Source organism: Schistocerca serialis, chromosome 2 (genome assembly GCF_023864345.2).
Source record: "Schistocerca serialis cubense isolate TAMUIC-IGC-003099 chromosome 2, iqSchSeri2.2, whole genome shotgun sequence".
Classification (NCBI taxonomy): domain Eukaryota; kingdom Metazoa; phylum Arthropoda; class Insecta; order Orthoptera; family Acrididae; genus Schistocerca; species Schistocerca serialis.
The window spans coordinates 496604984-496625306 of NC_064639.1; the positions used below are offsets into that span (position 1 = coordinate 496604984).

General features: G+C 41.6%; 1 protein-coding gene across 4 annotated transcripts in view; it reads left to right on the top strand.

Annotated features, from left to right (window-relative positions):
- The first annotated feature begins 10403 nt into the window (after positions 1-10403).
- LOC126457436 (mitochondrial dicarboxylate carrier-like) overlaps positions 10404-20323 on the top strand; it is a 79427-nt gene continuing 69507 nt past the window's right edge. The window contains exon 1 of one of the 4 annotated variants that reach the window (XM_050093712.1): positions 10404-10642. The gene's annotated coding sequence lies outside the window, so the exon portion shown is untranslated. Of the gene's footprint in view, positions 10643-10847; positions 10983-11209; positions 11444-12045; positions 12226-20323 lie in introns of those variants that run through there. The other 3 variants (XM_050093714.1, XM_050093713.1, XM_050093715.1) reach the window with 3 other exon arrangements.

Sequence of the window (20323 nt, forward strand, 5' to 3'; positions counted from 1 at the left end):
CATAATATAATCTATCTGAAACCTTACAGTGTCTCCTGGTCTCTTCCACTTTTGCAGCCTCCTTTCATGATTCTTAAACCAAGTGTTAGCTATGATTAGGTTATGCTCTGTGCAAAATTCTGCTAGACAAAAATGTTTCAAATGGCTCTAGGCACTATGGGACTTAACATCTGAGGTCATCAGTCCCCTAGTCTTAGAACTAATTAAATCTAACTAACCTAAGGACATCACACACATCCATGCCCGATGCAGGATTCAAAACTGCGACCATAGCAGCAGTGCATTTCTGGACTGAAGTGCCTAGAACCGCTTTGTCACAGCGGCTGGCTCTGCCAGACAGCTTCCTCTTTTATTTCTTACCCCCAGTCCATATTCACCCACTACTTTTCCTTCTCTTCCTTTTCCTACTATCGAATTCCAGCCCCCCATGGTTATTAAATTTTCATCTCCCTTAACTATCTGAATAATTTCTTTTATCGCATCATACATTTCTTCAATATCTTCGTCATCCGCAGAGTTAGTTGGCATACAAATTTGTACTACTGTGGTAGGAGTGGGCTTCGTGTCTGTCTTGGCTACAATAATGCATTCACTATGCTGTTTGTAGTAGCTTATCTGTATCCTATTTTTATTCATTATTTAACCTACTCCTCCCATATTTGTTTTTTGTATTTATAACACTATATTCACCTGATCAGAAGTCTTGTTTCCCCTGCAACTGCACTTCACTACTTCCACTATATCTAACTTTAACCTATCCATTTCCATTCCACGCTCTGATTTGTAGAATGCCAGTTTTCTTTCTCCTTGTAACGACGTCCTCCTGAGTAGTCCCAACCGGAGATCCGAATGGGGGCTGTTTTACTTCCGGAATATTTTACCCAAGAGGATGCCATTATCATTTACTCATACAGTAAAGCTGCATGCCCTCAGGAAATATTATGGCTGTAGTTTCACCTTGCTTTCAGCCGATCGCAGTACCAGCACAGCAAGGCCGTTTTGGTTCATGTTACAAGGCCAGTTCAGTAAATCATCCAGACTGTTGCCCCTGCAACTACTGAAAAAAGGCTGCTGCTCCTCTTCAGGATCCACATGTTTGTTTGGCTTCTCAACAGATACCTCTCCATTGCGGTTGCACCTACGGTACAGCTATCTGTATCGTTGAGGCACACAAGCCTCCCCACCAATGGCAAGGTCCATGGTTCATGGGCTAACACAATAAAAAACAGATATAATACCCAGAAAAAAACACAGCACAGACAAGCTGTTAAAATATCAGTCAAGACAAGGCATTAAAACCAAGAAATGAATAAAGAGAATAAAAAGGTGCAAAGGGCAGACGCCAGGCAGGGCCACCCAGCAAGGACCACCGAGGGACCCCTGCAGAGGGGGAGGGGGTGGGGGGAGTGAGAGAGGGATGCCCCACCAATCCCATAGGCAGTCAATGATGCCAAAAAGTCCTACTTTACAGGTATGAATAGAAACCATCTTTGTGGGCAAAACATAACACCCGGTCAGCCGAGTTGCCATTGTCTGCTAGCATCAGCAGAAGCGTGTCAGGAACATTAAGATGCCATCTCAAATCAGCCAAATTAGGGCAGTCTACAAATAAGCTGGTCACCGTCAGGTGGGCTCTGCATTGGCAGTGAGGGCAATCCTCACGTCTGAGGATGTGGCCGTGGGTTAGCCAAGTGTGGCCAATGCAAAGTCTACAGAGGATGGAGGATTTCCTGCAAGAAGCATCCAAGAAAGACTGCCACATGATCATGGTCTCCAATTGTCCTCAGTTTGTTTAGGGAGATCAGGGCAGACCATTCTGAGTTCCAGACTTCCAGCAATCAATGGCATATAAATGACTGAAGGTCCGGTTCTAGGACCCCGATTTCCCGAATCGGCATCATGGTGGCCAGCTGGGCCAACCATCTAGCTCATTCATTTCCCCAAAATCCCAACGTGGCCAGGGGGTACAAATGAAAACGACTGGCTGCCCAGCTTGATGCAGGTCTGAGACAAGATCCTGGGTAGTTGTAACCTCTGGGTAAAATAGAAATGCCGTGTGCCCAGGGCCTCCCATCAGGTTGATTGTTCGCCTGGTGCAAGTCTTTTGAGTTGATGCCACTTTGGCGACTTGCATGTCAATGGGGATGTAATGATGATGATAAGAACAACACAACAACCAGTCCCTGAGCAGAGAAAATCTCCGACCCAGCCAGGAATCAACATGGGGCGTTAGGTATGACATTCTGTCGTGCTGACCACTCAGCTACCAGGGACGGACACCACTGGGTGAGGAGAGTGGCATTGGTCTATAGCCTGAAGGCTGCTAAGGGAGTCGTTACAGAGTACTAAGGGAGTCGTTACAGAGTAGGATACTCTTGCCTAAGGGCTAAGGGCTAATTTAATTGCCATCGATTCAGCAGTGAAGACACTATAGCCATTTGGTAGAGTGTGGAGTTCACTATATTGTACATGTGTGTATGCAAAGCACGTTCGTCCGTCAACTGTTGAGCCATCAGTCAACACCGCTTCTAAACCTGGCTATTTCTCATGGACAGCCAAGAACAGGAGGTGAAAAATTGTGGGAACAACAGAATCTTTTGGGCCAAAGGAGACTTCTTCAAGGCAAATCTAAAGTCAGGGTGCAAGCTATGGGGCAGATGTATTGTCGCCCTGACTAGAGGTGACAGTGGAGAAAATTATAGTTCCAGACAGACACTGGAGGCATTCAGCAGTTGTAAACCCAGTTCTGGGTCGACGTTGTGGGAGGTATACCTCCCTTCCAGGTAAAAGGACATGGTAGTTGGGATGCTCAGTGAAGCTACAAATGCGTATGTTGTTGGACCTGATAGGTAATGGAGGGGCTCCAGACTCAACTAATAGGGTGGTCACAGGGCTAGTTCAGAAGGCTCCTGTTGCAGATCAGACTCCATAGTGATGAATGGGGTCCAGCATCCACAATGCTCACCATATGCAAGACACCTATACTCAAGATGGACAGAATCAGGGCTCTGGAGAGCCACAAAAGGGTAGAGTGATCTACACCCCAGCTATTGTAACTGAGGCAGTGATGTGTATTGAGGTGTCGACGGCACTTTTGCTTAAGTTGGCAAAGGTGGGAAAACCATTTTAGCTGTGAATCGATGACTAGTCCCAGAAAGCAGTGTATCTCAACTATAAGAAGTAATTGATAGTCTAGGTAAAGCTCTGGGTGTGGGTGGGCAGCACAACAGTGACAGAAGTGCATAACACAAGTTCTGGCAGCTGAAAACCGAAAGCCATGGGTGAGGGCCCATGACTATGCCTTTCATATTGGGCCCTGTAGGTGACACTCAGCAACAACCACCATACTAGAGGAGCAATAGTAAAAGCAAAAATCATCAGCATATAAGGAGGACGATATCAAAGACTCTACAGCTGCCACTACACCACTGATGGCCGCCAAAAAGAGGGGGATGCACAGTACAGAGCCCTGCAGGACCCTGTTTTCCTGAATGTATGGGGTACTGAGTGAACTTGGAATGTACGGTGTGACAGGAAGTTCTTGACAATAATTGAGAGTGGGCCCAAGACCCCACTCACATAACATAGTAAGGATCTGGTGACGCCATGTCATGTCATAAGTCTTTGGAAAAGACAGCTATGAGGTGCTGATGATGTGCAGAGGCCATCTGGATGGTGGACACCAGGTGCACACCAAGTTATCAGCAAAAACCGCCCTGAGATGAAGCCAGGAGGCCCTAAGACTCAAGGAGATAACATAGCTGCTTGCTCATCATGCACTTGAGCAACTTACAGAGAAGCCTTACCGGCTGACTGGGTAAGAACTGTCCATCTCGAGGAGGTTCTTGCCGCATGGTTAGAGGCATTATGTCACGGATTGCAGACCCCCTCCCACCAGAGGTTGGAGTCCTCCCTCGGGCACGGTTGTTTGTGTTGTTCTTAGCGTAAGTTAGTTTAAGTAGTGTGTAAGTCTAGGGACGGATGACCTCTGCAGTTTGGTCCCGTAGGAATTCATACACATTTGAACACATTTTGAGGAGGTTCTTACCCAGTTTCAGTGCCAGAACTATCGTGCTTTCTCACCACTGAGATGGGAACTTACGCTCATTCCAGATCTGATTAAAGAGGAAAAGGATGTGACGCTGACAATCCACTGAGAGATATTTCAGCATTTGGTTGTGGATGTGGTCTGGCCCCGGGGTCATATCAGGGCAATGGGCAAGGACACTGGAGAGTTCCCATTCACTGAATGGAGCATTATATGGCTGTAGGTGGCGGGTAGTAAAAGATAAGTACATTCACCGCGTCCGCTGTTTCACGAATCAAAAGGTGGGGTGCTAGTTCTCAGACTCAGATGTATGAGCATAATTCTCAGAAAAATGCTCAGTGACAGCATCTCCATCAGTATAAATGGTTCAAATGGCTCTGAGCACTATGGGACTTAACGTCTTTGGTCATCAGTCCCCTAGCACATAGAACTACTGAAACCTACCTAACCTAAGGACATCACACACATCCATGCCCGAGGCAGGATTTGAACCTGCGACCGTAGCGGTCACGTGGTTCCAGACTGTAGCGCCTAGAACCGCTCGGCCACACCGGTCGGCTCGGTATAAATGGCACACCATATACAGGGTACATCTGCAGGAAACTGGAAGCAATAGACTCACCTGATCTTTACCCATAGCTGTGATGGAGAAGTACGTGATTCAGTGCTGGAAGCCGAGGAAGAGGGGATTGCTTGGCTGGCTGCCAAAACAATGGCTGTCATTTTATGCAGAACAGCGGCATCAATACTGCCATGCAACAATGGGGAGCTAAGGACTACAGCATTACAGAGAACCCATCTGGGTTGGCATCCAAGGGAACAATGCTGAGGGAAGGATAGGAAGATTGGGAAGTGGTCACTACCACACAGGTCAAAATGGTCCTTTCAGTGGATAGATGGTAGAAGACCAGGACTACAAAAGAAGAGATCAATGGCTAGGTCCCGTGTGTCAAACTGAAGTATGTGGGGACATCAGAGCTCAAGAGGCAAAGATCAAGTAAAGTTTCAATGTCATTACCACGGCGAGTGATCATTGTCCCACCCCACAAAAGGTTATGGGTGTTGAAGTCACACAAGACTGGAAATGGTTGGGTGGGGGTGGGGAGCTGAAACAGTAATGCAGACAGTTCATCCTGGGGCATGAGATCATCAGGAGGAAGATAAACAATACAGATGGTAAAATCCTGATGTGCCCGTACCCAAACAGCCGTGGCCTCCAATGGATTATCAAGAGGCACAAGGTCATATAGTGCAGCACACACGTACAAACTCTACCCAATACCCCCTCATAGCCAGTAAGATTCTTAAAATAACCTCAGTAGCCACAAAGAGCAGGAATCCAAGTTATTGGAAACCATATATGTTTCCTGGATAGCAATACAGAATGCAGGGCATATGCTTAAAAACTGCCCTAGCGCAGCCAGGTGGCGGAAAAATCCGTTACAATTCTACTGGCGGATAAGACTGTCTGAGTACTGTGGGGGCATGAAGCTACCAGACTGTGGTGAGGGGGAGGGGGGGGTGCATCATGTACTGCCACCAATTGAGATGTCAGGGGATCCACTGGCACATTCCCTGGGGAGATTGGGTGCTTCAGGGGTCACTGGAATGTCACCTTGGGCACATGTAGAGTCCAGAGTCATGGGGTGGAGTTTCCTTCATCTTAGAGAACATCTTTTTGTCCTTCCTTGTCCTCCTCCTCCTCAGAAGATGAAGACAGAAAGTTTCCCTGAATTGGTTCCAGGTACAGAAGAGGAACAAGAAGGTCAATGGCCAGCAGCCTACGGTTCCTTCAGCCCCTGGCTAGCATCTGGCTGAGGACCAGCAGGAACCATGGAAGGAAGAGCCCCAAGGGACCTCTTCCTAGCTACAGAAACCAGAGGAGGATGGGGTGCCTCTAGCTGGTGGATGGGGACCGATTTCCCAGGCAGGTGGGGAGCCAATGCTCCCAAAGTGGGTGCAGTGCAAGCACCAGAAGAGTCCCCAACTGCCTGTGGGTTAGCTATCAGTGGGAGGCTCTTACGATCACTGTAAGAGGTGCAACAGAGGAAGGCACTGTAACAGAGAGAGTGACGACATTGCAGTTGTAGCATAAGAGTATGTCATTTGTCTGTAATATAGATGCACTTATTTTTTCTGGCCTCTTGGTATGTGAGCTTGTCCAGGGTCTTATACTCTTGGATTTTCTTCTCACACTTAAAAACAGAGCAAACTGGTGAGCAGGAGAGTGGAGCCTGCCACAGTTTACACAGTGGGAGGAGGGGCACAAGGAACATTCAAGTGAAGCAGGTATCCACAATTCCTGCAGGCAGGGGTATCAGTGTAATGGGAAGACATGTCCGAACTTTGTGCACCTGAAGCATCTAAGAGGCTGAGGAACATAGGGTTTCATGTCACACTAGTAGCCCATCACCTTGACCTTCTCAGGCAATGTATCACTCTCAAAATCCAAGATGAATGCCCCGATAGCAGCTCTGTTGTCCCTTGGTCCCCTATACTGACAGATGAAGTGCACAGCCCATTGCTCTAAGTTGCTCCACAGCTCATAGTCAGATTGCAGAAGGAGGTCACAGTGACAGATGATGCCCTGGACCATATTGAGACACTTGTACGGAGTTACAGTTACGGGAATGTCACCCACCTTTTTACAAGAGAGCATCGCCTGCAACTGGACAGGAGATGACATTTTAATGAGGAGGGAACTGATCTTCATCTCAGAGATGGCTGCAATTTCCCCGTATTTGTTCTCAATGTTTTCCAAAAAAATAAAGGCTTTGTGGCCAAAAAGCTGTCCCCGTCAGTCCTGGTACAGACCAGGTATTGGGAGGAGAATTTTGCTCCTTGTCGTTTAGTCCTGTGTTCTTACCATGGCATGGCAAGGGAAAGGAACACATTGGGATCATACTTTGTTGCATCGTACGAGGCCTTTCCATTTTAAGAGACTGCTGGGGCCGTGTGGCCACTAGTGGGAGAAAGTTTAAGCCACTTTGTGTGCAAACTATCCATTGTGTTGTCAACCACTCTGAATGGGGTTCTTCCCTTTGGACACCACTCAGCCATAGAAATGGCTACCTGGCCAAGTAATCTGTTGCTGGGAGTCCCCATGCCCCAGTCATAATGGGCACATACTCCATGGCATACAAGGGGAGCAAGCAGTGCAGTCACTAACAGTGTTATCCCTGCTTGGTCAGGCGGCTACCATCGTGCAGGTACTTGATGACCCACACCTCCCCCCACCCCTTCACAAAAGGATGGCTAATATGCTGGGTTTTGGGGGTAGTACAACAGGAAGAAATGGTGCCAGGGTGGAAGGGCACAGAGGTGGTGCATACACGATGGTGGGTGACCTTCCCTGCAGAACACAGAATTCTGTAAAATTTGGAAAATATGGAATGTCAAACCCATTGATGGGGATCATATAATCATTAATGGCAGGTGAAGATAGTGCTGGCAGTGAAACTAGAAATCAAGACCAAAATCGTGAACCAAGTCCAAACAGTGTCTGCAACAAAAGGACCAACTGGTGGAAAGTCAGAGGAGGGATATCGAAGTGTAGGTTTTCAGCACAAAAAGAGGAAGCAATGTTGCAAAGGGTGGCGCCCTGTGGTAGTCAAGCATGCACTTACCAAAGAGTAGTGAGCTCCCTGGGGGGAGAGAGGAGCCAAGTAAAAGTGTGTGATTAGTTCTCTGGTGGGAAGATATTACTGACATAAATTGGATTTTACATGAAGTTAAAAAAATTTAATAAAATCTTGTAATTGTCGAGATCATAAGTGTATATTACATGATGGCTAGTTTCAGCTGATTAGACAGCCTTCTTCAGATCTGGAATTACAACAGAAAATTGCACTATGGTAGGATACCAGAAGGGATTACAGAAATCGTAATAATACCAGTAAAAAGTCAGTTACATAATGAATATAAAAACTATAAAAATGAGGCTAAGACACAATGTCTGCATCAAGTAGACACTCATGTAAGAGACAGACCTCAATGAAATAATAGTGTACACCATTGATGTAAAATATTAGGTATTTAAAACCTAAGAAATAAAAAGAAACATCAATACAAAGTACAATACAAAAATCCAACAAGCTGAGCAAAAATATGTAGTGTACAAACCCATCTTAACAGCCACATTGATATACAATAGCATTACACCAGTAACTTGTCAATCAAACCATATTGTGTATATAATATTGCAGTTTTATGTTATTTTGTATTAACCTCTCTGTTTATTCCTTAGATCTTCAATATCTAATATTTTGTATCAATGAAATATCCCATTATTTTATTGAGATCTGTATCTTACATTTGAATCCACTGTGATGCGGATGTACTCTCTTAGCCACATTTTATGAGCAAACACTACACTTTTTTTATAATCGGTATGTAATTGACCTTTTGCTTGTATTATTACTGTTTGTGTAATCCTTTCTGGTACACTGCCTTAGTGCAATTTTCTATTATTCCAGATCCGAAGATGCCTGTGTACTCGGCTGAAACTAGTCATCATTTAATACTGTTAAGTTGTATCTTGACTATTAAAAGGTTTTATGAAACAAGATTTAACTTTTTGTAAAACTTGTAGATTGCTTGTCTCCATCTTGGTGATGTCAGTAATTAACAAATAATTGGAAATATGTACTGCACAATTTATTTTGTTAATGGGTGAATAAAGAAACTGAATTGAATTGAACCAACTTGAAAGAACATTACAAACATATATCTTTAGTCACTCTTGCTACATATCAACTGAATCTCTAGATTCAGCTATTAAAAAATCCTGTTAGCTGTATGGCAAGTAGTAGCATTCAATGTGATGCTGCATGACAGGTAGTAATAAATTGTTAATAGGTGTCATTTTCTGTGAAAAATCATTGTAATCAAATAATTTCTATGAATTGCAGTTAAAAATGCAATGCAGCTATGTAGTGTAACTGAGTAGGCAAAAGCATTTTTTTTTCTTTTTTTTCCATTGTACCAGCTTCCTTTCTTTGATCAACTGTTAAAAAATGTACTTTGACTTGTTCTGCATCCTTAGAGACACTCTTTCTTGATGGGAGTTATGGAACTCAACGAATGAATGATGAAAGAAAGAAAGAATGAATGGTTGTTTTGACCTTAATTTTACTGTTGTTCATTTCAGTACTATAGCAGCTCAAATGTCAGATCATACATTTTCCATTTTTTAAGGCTTTTTAACAGTAACCTGCAGTTAGATTTATAATCCTTTTTTTCTAAACCATTTTTAATTACTTTTGGTTTTGTTTACCCCTTCAACCTACAGCTCTTACTTCCTTCTCTGTTTACTATTTGCCACGAAAAATTATTTAGTGGGCATATGGCAGTATGTTGTCGTAGATATTGGTCATCTTGCTACCATATAGCAGCTACTTGTCTGCCATTTTACAAGAGACCTATATTGTTATTATTAATATTATTATTTAAGATAGAACAGAGTTCTTTGCTGCCCTGTTTGCTGAACAAAGGGTATGATAATTTCCTTTATATATTGCAATATCAACAGAAATGATCTAGTAGAAATGTTGAGATATAGTGCTATGAATGAGTGGTGATACCATTAAGGAAAGGTCACACAGCACACTAATAACTGAAATGTTCTAAACATCCATCAAAAAGAAAAACCTTAATGAATGTGGAATGATTCCATGTTCACATTAACAGAAGACAAGCAAATCGTAGGAACTTAATCTATATACTCCACTAATAATAAACTGCTGCCATACTGCTTTGTATCATTCATGCTGACGACAAGAGTATTTAATCAATTAAATAAGAAATGATGTTGCAACTTTAAGGGGGGGGGGGGGGGGGGGGGGAGAGAGACGATGTTGCTTCCTTAATAGTACTGAGTACCTGTCATTTACATCCTGTTGACAGCTTAATATTTATTTAATTGTATTGATATTTTTTTAAAGAAAATAGTTAGGTACATTGTCGATACGGAGTCACTTGTCAACCAACTTTACAATTAACACTGATGCTTGTTACGTATCTGTTGCAACTTTTTAATCATCGAATCTGATAAGACAATTTGAGACCCGACGTAAAACAAAGCTGCACAACTAAATTGTGAGTAAAAGTGTATGTACAACCAGATATAATATTTACGTGGTAATTGCTTATAACGTTGCCCCAAGTAACAGCTGATCGATGTTGTATCCGTCCACATTTTCTTATGCGTTTTCATTTTCCAAACTGTCATGCGTGAAGAATCTCGTAAGAAATTTTATTTATTTTGCCTCTAACTCTTCATTGCTGTCAAGTAGAAATTTCATGTAGTGGCTATTTAGCACCTTGTGTACGTCCTGTCAGATAGCAAAACGCCATACGTCAGTACACGACTGATTTTTAGGTTTCATAAAATCACTCGTACTTGGCATGCTACGACTTCATGTTTCGTCAGCAAAGTGACCAGAAGTAATAAGAACAGATAGGGTAATATTTTTGATGATAACCTACTGCTGACCGCTGTGTAAGTGGCTATTCAGATAAGCAGTTTGTAAGGGTGCTTATGAAGTGAACTTGTAACAGCTGGCTAAGTGGTTGTTTTTACAGTTTGAATTACAGGTATGTCATTACTCAAAATTATGTTAATTGTTAAATGTTAATTTAAATTCTGTTGATACGTGTTAAAAATAAGTTTTGTCGATACCAGAAACACTCCCAAGTCACAGGTATACCACAGTCTAACATTAGACTGTGGGTATACGAAGTTTGCAGAAAGTTCACTGGAAAGAATATTTTGTCATAGATGCTACGTGTTGGAGTAATTGGTACTTGACTTGTTGATAGTACGGTTGAGGTCGCGATATGCCGAAAGGAAAGTTTCTTTTGCCTTAGAAGAAAGGCAATTCATTGATACTTTCAATGAGAAGACGAGTGTTCGAATAATTGGGAGTGCGAAATGGTACCACAGTTTATAGCTTCCCTTTTACTGATGTTCTGATTTTGGAAATGGTTTCCTTAAGTTGGGTTACAACACTTTTTAAAAAAATTAATTTTCAAGAAACACAAGAAAAGAACCCTTTTAAGTGTGCCGCATTACGCTGCAGGCCTATTTTGTAGTCTTAATTCCACCGAAATAAAGCCGGGGTATCTGACAAGTCATCTTGCGTCATCATTAATTTTTCACTTAACTGATGTATGCCACTTGATTCCTCAAAAAAATTCAGTCCGTTGTGAGCGCTGGTAGCACGCGCCTGTTATACATTGGCTAAGGATGCTATGAATAACTTCGAGAACTAAAATTGTCCGAAATACTAGGAAGATGTGTAAAAAGTAGAACTTCCTGCGTCCACATCAGGAGTCTGACGTTGCCAGTGAAATATATGTAGGCTACTCAAAACGGAAACCCATCTCGTAGAGCAGGTAAAGTGACCGACTATTAGCGTTTGCGGAACATAAGAGTAATGCAGACTGATAAAGTAGACACTGTTATGTCACTTGGCGAATATGTAAACACTACAAATGTTTGTCTTCGAAAACAAACGCGGACGCACTGTTATACGTAAGGCTGGAGGGTTCATCAAGTATATTCTATCGGAATGTAAATCAACATCTTTCAATGCAGCTGCAGTCACTTTAATAATGCAAAATCAAGTACTTGGATTGTACCATTTTGTGGAATATACAATATGTATAAATTAACCAGTGGATGCATATTTGCAATTTTGGCCATTTTAAGTTGATTTTTGCAGTAGTTTTCTTATTACATTTAGGGACAGAAAGAGCATAAAATGAAAGTTAACGATTACATATCACTTCTAAAGCATGCAAGTGCTAGACATCAATGAAAGGCAACAGTTTAGCTCAGCATGATTGAAAGTAGTAGTTGATGGATTCAACGAAACATGATGTTACCATGACATATATTGAAGTTTTCCACTTGCTTTGTTACCTCTGTTACAACAGTATACATGTTATGTCACAGTCTCTAAATAAAAATGCTTTATTCACCTTATGAGCATCTTTATAAGCAATCATTACTGTCAAAAGTCTAAGAATGTAGGCAAATGCCACTCAGTACAAGGAAATAATGATAAATACACTGCATAATTAAGTAAATAACAATAAATAATTATGTGACAGAACAATTAGAAGAGAAATGCATTACATAAGGTGTATTGCAAAAACAGTAAATAATTAAACAGGTAATTGATTAAAAGTACGATACAGTTATAGTATGTAGGCTAAATTATTAGTCTGCATAAAACTGCAGATAAAAAGACAAATTTGAAATGTCGCAATTTATCTTGGACCTGAATGTCTTGATACTGTGTTGATATCTGTAGTAAATTTAGTATCTTAGAAACCAAATTTTTCAGTTCACTACTTGTGAAGTAGTAGATTTGTCCAGTTTGTGAATGTCGATTTGTTTGCTTGTTTACATGGTAATATGAATTTGCTGGATACCTTGGATATTTGAAGAAAAAAACCAGTCTCATTTTTATAGGAAACATACTTTACTTTAGACTTTTCTGTTACATTCTTTGCATTTGTATTACATTATTTGATTCCTTGCAACAGTAGATATTTCATAGACAGTATAGTCTTAGACTCACTTGTCTTTTCCTTTAATCTCTTTTTGCCCTTGCCTTGTCTCCTATTTCTCTTGCAGTACTCTCCCTCTTCATTCTCTTCCTCGACCTAGCCTCCACTACAAATACAACCCCTTCCCCCTCCCCCCCCTCTCCCCCACTCACTCACACACCTTGGCATAAAATTACTAATCTATCCATATAGTAACCACACACTTAGCTAATAACCCATACCATAATCCTTTCTATTTCCAATCTCTCTCCCCTCTACCCCAAGCAATGACTGAATGTGCGTTGTGCAAGGCGAGTCAGAATATTGTCAAATGATCTTTCACAGAACCCAAATAAATTCTGGTTGTGTGTAAAGACTGTTAGTGACACCAAAGTTAGTGCCCAGTCCCTAGTGAATAAGGCAGGTATTGAAATTGAGGATAAAGCAAAAACTGAAATGCTTAACTCTATTTTCATATGTTCATTTACAAAGGAAAACCCTGGAGAAATGCCCCAATTTAATCCTCATGCCATTGAGAAAAATGAATGGAATAATTATTAATGTAAGTGGTGTTGAGAAATAGCTGAAATTGTTAAAACTGAACAAAGCTACAGGGCCTGATGGAATCCCTGTCATCAAATTCTATGCTGAATTTCCAGCTGAGTTAGCCCCTCTTCTAACTATTATCTATTGTAGATCCCTCAAACAAAGAAACTGTGCCCCGTTTTTAAAAAAAGCATAGGTCACAGCCTTCTACAAGAAGTGATTTATAAAACTACTATCCAATGTCCTTGACATTGATTTGTTGTAAAATCTTAGAAAATTTTGTGTGCTGAAAAATAACGAGTGTCATGAACAGAATGACCACCTCAATGTGAACCAGCATGGATTCTGAAAACATGGATCATGTAAAAACCAACTTGCACTTTTTGCACGACATACTGAAAGCTTTGGATCAAGGCAGTCAAGTAGATACAATATTTCTTGATTTACAAAAAGCATTAGACTCAGTACTGCACCTGTGTTTATTGTCAAAAGTACAATCATATGGAGTATGAAGTGAAATTTGTAACAGGATTGAGGACTTTTTGATAGGGAGCATGCAACATGTTATCTTGGATGGAAAGTCATCATCAAATGTTGAAATAACTTTTGTGTGTCCCCCAGGGAAGTGTACTGGGACCCTGGCTGTTGTATATTAATGACCTTGCATACAATATAAATAATAACATAGGCTTTTTGCATATGATGCAATTATCTATAATGAAGTATTTTCTGAAAGAAGCTGAAGAATGTTCAGTAAGATCTTGATGAGATTTCAAAGTGGTGCAAAGATTGACAACTTCCATTAAATGTTCAGAAACGTAAAACTGTGCTCCCCCCCCCCCCCCCCCTCCAAAAAAAAAGTGGTATCCTGTGACATCAATAAGTCACTGTTGGAATTGGCCAACTCACACAAATACCTGAGAGTAACACATTGTAGGGATATGAAATGGAATGATCACATGGCCTCAGTCATGGGTAAAATAGTTGGTAGACTTCAGGTTATTGGTAGAATACTGGGGAATTGCAATCAGTCTACAAACAAGATTGCTTACAAATCACTCATGTGATCAGTTCAAGAATACTGCTCTTGTGTGTGGGACCCATACCAAATAGGTTCAACAGGGGATATTGAATCTATACAGAGAAGGGAAGCATGAATGGTGACGGGTTTGTTAAATTCATGGAAGATAGTCACAGAGATACAGAAGGAACTGAATTGACAGACTCTTGAAGATAGACAAAACTATCCTGAGAAAGTCTTTTAACAAAGTTTCAAGATCCGGCTTTAAATGCTGACTTTAGGAATACACCACAATCCTCTATGTAATGCTCACTTAAGGTATGTAATGCTCACTTAAGGATCAGGAGGATAAGATTAATATAATTACTGCACATGCAGAGGCATTCATACAATTGTTCTTCCTTCATACAATCGTCCTTCCTTCACTACACATGTGAATGGAATGGGAAGAAACCCTAATAACTGCTACAATTGGACATACCCTCTCCCACGCACGTCAAGGTGGTTCGGGGAGTATAGATGTAGATGTAAAAGTAGATATAAATTTGTGTTTGCATAACTCAAGATAAAATAACAAAATAGTTGTAACTTAAAAACTTTTTTTACGAAAGTTACCTGAAGTGCCAAAGACATGTTGAGACGTAAATAAAATAGGACAGTACAGTTCCATGAAAGAATAAATTTGCAGTCTTAGACGGCATGTGAAATACATAGAGAATGTTGCAGGTATTTTAGCACAAATAAAATAATCATGTTGTCTGATAATACTGATGAAACACACAGCAGTTTGTAATGCTGTGCATGATTCTCGTATGAGCTCTATACAAAATTAATATGATTTTTCTGGCAAAGCTGCTCTCAATGCTCATTGTGCAATTGACGGTAAATGAACCAAGTATGTTATTATTGGATTTCAAGAGATACGAAAATACCAAGATCATTTACTGAGGGAGTTGGGTAGGTGACATTAGGAATCATGCAGGGGCAACGTTGATGCATTAACACATGGAAAAATGTATAGGATGATTTTATTCAGCAGTGAGTTTTAAACTGCTGTTGTTGGTGAAGACTGTGATAAAGGAATAAAATTGTTTTTGAAAATACAGCGTATAATTATCATGTATAAATAAACTGTTAACTGAATGTCTTTGTTGTATTATACTTCCAATGTGACTGCATACACCCCATCATTCACCTGCAGATGAGTGGTAACTATTGTTTGCCTGTCCTCACTTCTTGTTTGGTCATTTACATGATGAAATATCCAATATTGTACTATTTGAATTTTGATATTGGTACCTTTCCTACCAGTACAGTGACTATCCGGATGAGTACATTCATAATCAGGCAAACAGATATTGCTTATTTGTGGCTCACTGTAAATAATAGGGGCCACCAGAGTTTACACACACACACACACACACACACACACACACAAAAACACACACACACACACACACACACACACACACACACACACACACACACACACAGAGAGAGAGAGAGAGAGAGAGAGAGAGAGAGAGAGAGAGAGAGAGAGAGTGTGTGTGTGTGTGTGTGTGTGTGTGTGTGTGTGTGTGTGTGGTGTAAAGGAACACTGCAAATATTTACTTTCTACCATTAGAGCCTCAGCACAGTACCAGTTCGTGCTTGTAGCTGATCATGTTTTTGAACTGAGTTTCAGGCTGCACTAAAGCCTGTTACCCAGTAAGAAAATATTCTCAATACGGTTCAGTGTTCTTCGTAACTTCTAGAATCATACCATCATGTAAGTGAGGTACCTGTTGCATGTACTAGGAGAAACCTTTTCTTATAAAATCTATAAAACTGCACTTATAGTAATTCGTAGATGTAAAAGAAAACATATGACTAGGTTATGTTAACTTTTTGGAGAATGCATGAATTATTGGGAGTGGATTTTTTAGTAAATGATTAATGCACTGGTTTTCGGAAGCAAATTCCATTGGGGTTTGATGAGCCCTCTGCCAGGCACTTGAATGTGATTTGCAGAGTATCCATGTAGATGTAGATGTACTGATAAGCATGTAGTGTAATTTTGTATGCTAGCATCAAATTTATTGTGCTATAGTTGAATGTACCTTATAAGTGGAAAATACAGTTGAGTCAAAAAGGTTTCGCTTAGCTAGATTTCATGGTATTACTATGCCAAAGTTTGAGGAATGTAGGAGATGAGGTACTGGTAGAAGTGAAGCTGTGGTGACAGGTCGTAAGTAGTGTTTGAATAGTTCAGTCAGTAGAGCATTTGTTCACAAAAGTCAAGGGTCCCAGGTCTGAGTCCCAGCCCAGCACACAGGAAGTTTCAAATCAGTGCACACTCTGCTGCAGAATGAAAAGTTCCTTCTTTGAACATGTCTGCACCCCAGTATTCATTCACATTTGTTTGTTTAATTAATCTCGAGGGTGATTCATTGTTTCTCCTGTCTTTTCTAGGATAGATTGTGTATCATTTGAAGTCTTTCTTTCACACTGGAAAAGAACTCATTGACACATCATCATAATATACCCGAATCCCAATCCTACTGACATTTTCACACATGCATGAAGCTTTCTTCCTCAGAGTGTCCTCCTCCTTTCATATCCTGTGTGCATCCATAAATCTCAGAAGTGTGCTCTTCTGCACTCTGCAGAGCTAGTTCAGATTTAACTAGTTGTGTACTATGCGTCCAGAAATTTGCTGTGAGAGCTACTGTGTAATCAAGTATAACTTCATGATGATTTTTAGAGATGGATGGAACTTATTTTTGCATACCCATGTAATTTTGCTCATTTGATTGAGAGCTAGTTGGCAGAAAGTTTCAGTGTGTTTATGAAAATATTGCTTTTCGTCACCATGCAAGCATGAATATCGTACTACCACACATCTCTTGAATGAGTTGTTACCTATTCTTACTTTTATGGCTGAGTTTCTTGGTTATGAAACTTTCTCTTTGTGAACTGTTTTATTTGAAGCTATTTTAAATTTGTATTTTGGACGCCAAATGCGAAGCAATGCAGTAACATCTCAATTTTTTTTTTTTTTTTCTAATGCTGCACTAGTATTTCCTGTTATCTTCAGGTCTTTGGTATATGTGGTGTATCTTTTTGATCGAGTAGTTCACCTACTTTCTGTTAAACAGTTTCTGGGGCAGTATCTCAAAACTCAAGTAGAGATTTCTAGGTCATCCTGCTTGACACAGTCTAGAGTAAAAAACTGGCCACCATAGGTTTTCAAAAGCACTGATTGTGTATGTTATTATGGCTAAGTGCCTGATTCAGAGAATTCTAGGTGGACTTGCCTTTTCTGAATCCAGACTGAGATTCATTCATACCATCTATTTTTTTTTTTTTTTACATTATTTCAGCCTACCAAATAGTAGTTTCTTTTCATTTTCTTAATATGTTTAATAAACATATCAACCTGTAAGATTTTGTTTCTATTTTATTGCCATCTTCTCCTTTTCTGAAAATAACTACTTCTGTTGTTTTCCATATCTGAAGTAATCTGCCTTGTGACAAGCTTTCATTTACTGGTGCTGTAAGATTTAGAGCAATACAATTGGCCAGAGCCTGCAATTTCTTTGTCTGCATTGAATCCAGCCCTGCCAACTTCTGATATTTTTTTCTGTTGTATTATTGCAACACACATTACTTCTTTCCACAAACAGGATTGCCATTCTGTGGTTTCTGTAGGTAGTCTGTAGCCACTTTGGTGTTCTAGATCTGCAGCACGATTGTCATTGGGGCAGAGTGCCTTCATTCATAATTTGGCTTAAGATTCCCAATCAGTTGTTAATTCCCTGCCTTGTTTCTTCAATGTGAAAAAAGTATCTGGATTTTATTTTGTTCATTATGATTTTATAGGTCATTCCCCAAATATATACACTCCTGGAAATGGAAAAAAGAACACATTGACACCGGTGTGTCAGACCCACCATACTTGCTCCGGACACTGCGAGAGGGCTGTACAAGCAATGATCACACGCACGGCACAGCGGACACACCAGGAACCGCGGTGTTGGCCGTCGAATGGCGCTAGCTGCGCAGCATTTGTGCACCGCCGCCGTCAGTGTCAGCCAGTTTGCCGTGGCATACGGAGCTCCATCGCAGTCTTTAACACTGGTAGCATGCCGCGACAGCGTGGACGTGAATCGTATGTGCAGTTGACGGACTTTGAGCGAGGGCGTATAGTGGGCATGCGGGAGGCCAGGTGGACGTACCGCCGAATTGCTCAACACGTGGGGCGTGAGGTCTCCACAGTACATCGATGTTGTCGCCAGTGGTCGGCGGAAGGTGCACGTGCCCGTCGACCTGGGACCGGACCGCAGCGACGCACGGATGCACGCCAAGACTGTAGGATCCTATGCAGTGCCGTAGGGGACCGCACCGCCACTTCCCAGCAAATTAGGGACACTGTTGCTCCTGGGGTATCGGCGAGGACCATTCGCAACCGTCTCCGTGAAGCTGGGCTACGGTCCCGCACACCGTTAGGCCGTCTTCCGCTCACGCCCCAACATCGTGCAGCCCGCCTCCAGTGGTGTCGCGACAGGCGTGAATGGAGGGACGAATGGAGACGTGTCGTCTTCAGCGATGAGAGTCGCTTCTGCCTTGGTGCCAATGATGGTCGTATGCGTGTTTGCCGCCGTGCAGGTGAGCGCCACAATCAGGACTGCATACGACCGAGGCACACAGGGCCAACACCCGGCATCATGGTGTGGGGAGCGATCTCCTACACTGGCCATACACCACTGGTGATCGTCAAGGGGACACTGAATAGTGCACGGTACATCCAAACCGTCATCGAACCCATCGTTCTACCATTCCTAGACCGGCAAGGGAACTTGCTGTTCCAACAGGACAATGCACGTCCGCATGTATCCCGTGCCACCCAACGTGCTCTAGAAGGTGTAAGTCAACTACCCTGGCCAGCAAGATCTCCGGATCTGTCCCCCATTGAGCATGTTTGGGACTGGATGAAGCGTCGTCTCACGCGGTCTGCACGTCCAGCACGAACGCTGGTCCAACTGAGGCGCCAGGTGGAAATGGCATGGAAAGCCGTTCCACAGGACTACATCCAGCATCTCTACGATCGTCTCCATGGGAGAATAGCAGCCTGCATTGCTGCGAAAGGTGGATATACACTGTACTAGTGCCGACATTGTGCATGCTCTGTTGCCTGTCTCTATGTGCCTGTGGTTCTGTCAGTGTGATCATGTGATGTATCTGACCCCAGGAATGTGTCAATAAAGTTTCCCCTTCCTGGGACAATGAATTCACGGTGTTCTTATTTCAATTTCCAGGAGTGTAGTTGGAATTGATCTTTAACACAAGTTTCAAAATGCTCCAGTCTTGATGTTGTTCTCGTCTTTGTAATGTTGCTTAACACTCCTGTAAAGTTCTAGTCTTTTGATACATACACTCTTCTGCTCCACACTGCATTTGAAATCAACTCCTCACCTTCCATTTTCTTGTCTAAAATTTTGTAGAGCTCTGCTCCATGGCACTTTAATTTCCTTCCCATTCTTGATTACTGCTGGTATTACTTTGTTTATTGCCATTTGAATGACGTTTTGTAACCATATCAAATTCTGTACACTCGTTTGGCCATGTGTGGAATCCAGGGAGCAAAAAATCCCAATTTGCTTTCCATTGATTGTTTGTACACTTCATTCCAACATAATTTTCACTGACATGCCCATCATTACACAGTACAAATACAATAATGTTGTGATCACTCATTTTTAGAGATTTACCAACATGCCATAATATTATGTCAGAAAATATGTTGTTATGCTAGAGTAATCTCAATATTTTTATGAAAAGGATAGTTGCTACTCTCCATATGGCAGAGATGATGAGTTGACTCAGCATCTCTGCTATATTGTGAGTAGCAACTATCCTTTCATAATAATGTCGTATTCCACGTGTATATTCCATTGTTTAATCTCAGTATTTCTTGCAGCACTTTTTCATTTGTGATTTATGATTAGACTAAGTGGTTTATGAAGCTCGGTTCTTCTATTGTGTTTTGGAGGTTTAAATTCCTTTCACCCCTTCTCCACTATGCCACAACTGGACTTGTCATTAACATCCAGAACGAAAATCCGTTTACCTGTATGTTCAGTATTATTGCTTTTTTTGTATATGCACCTTAC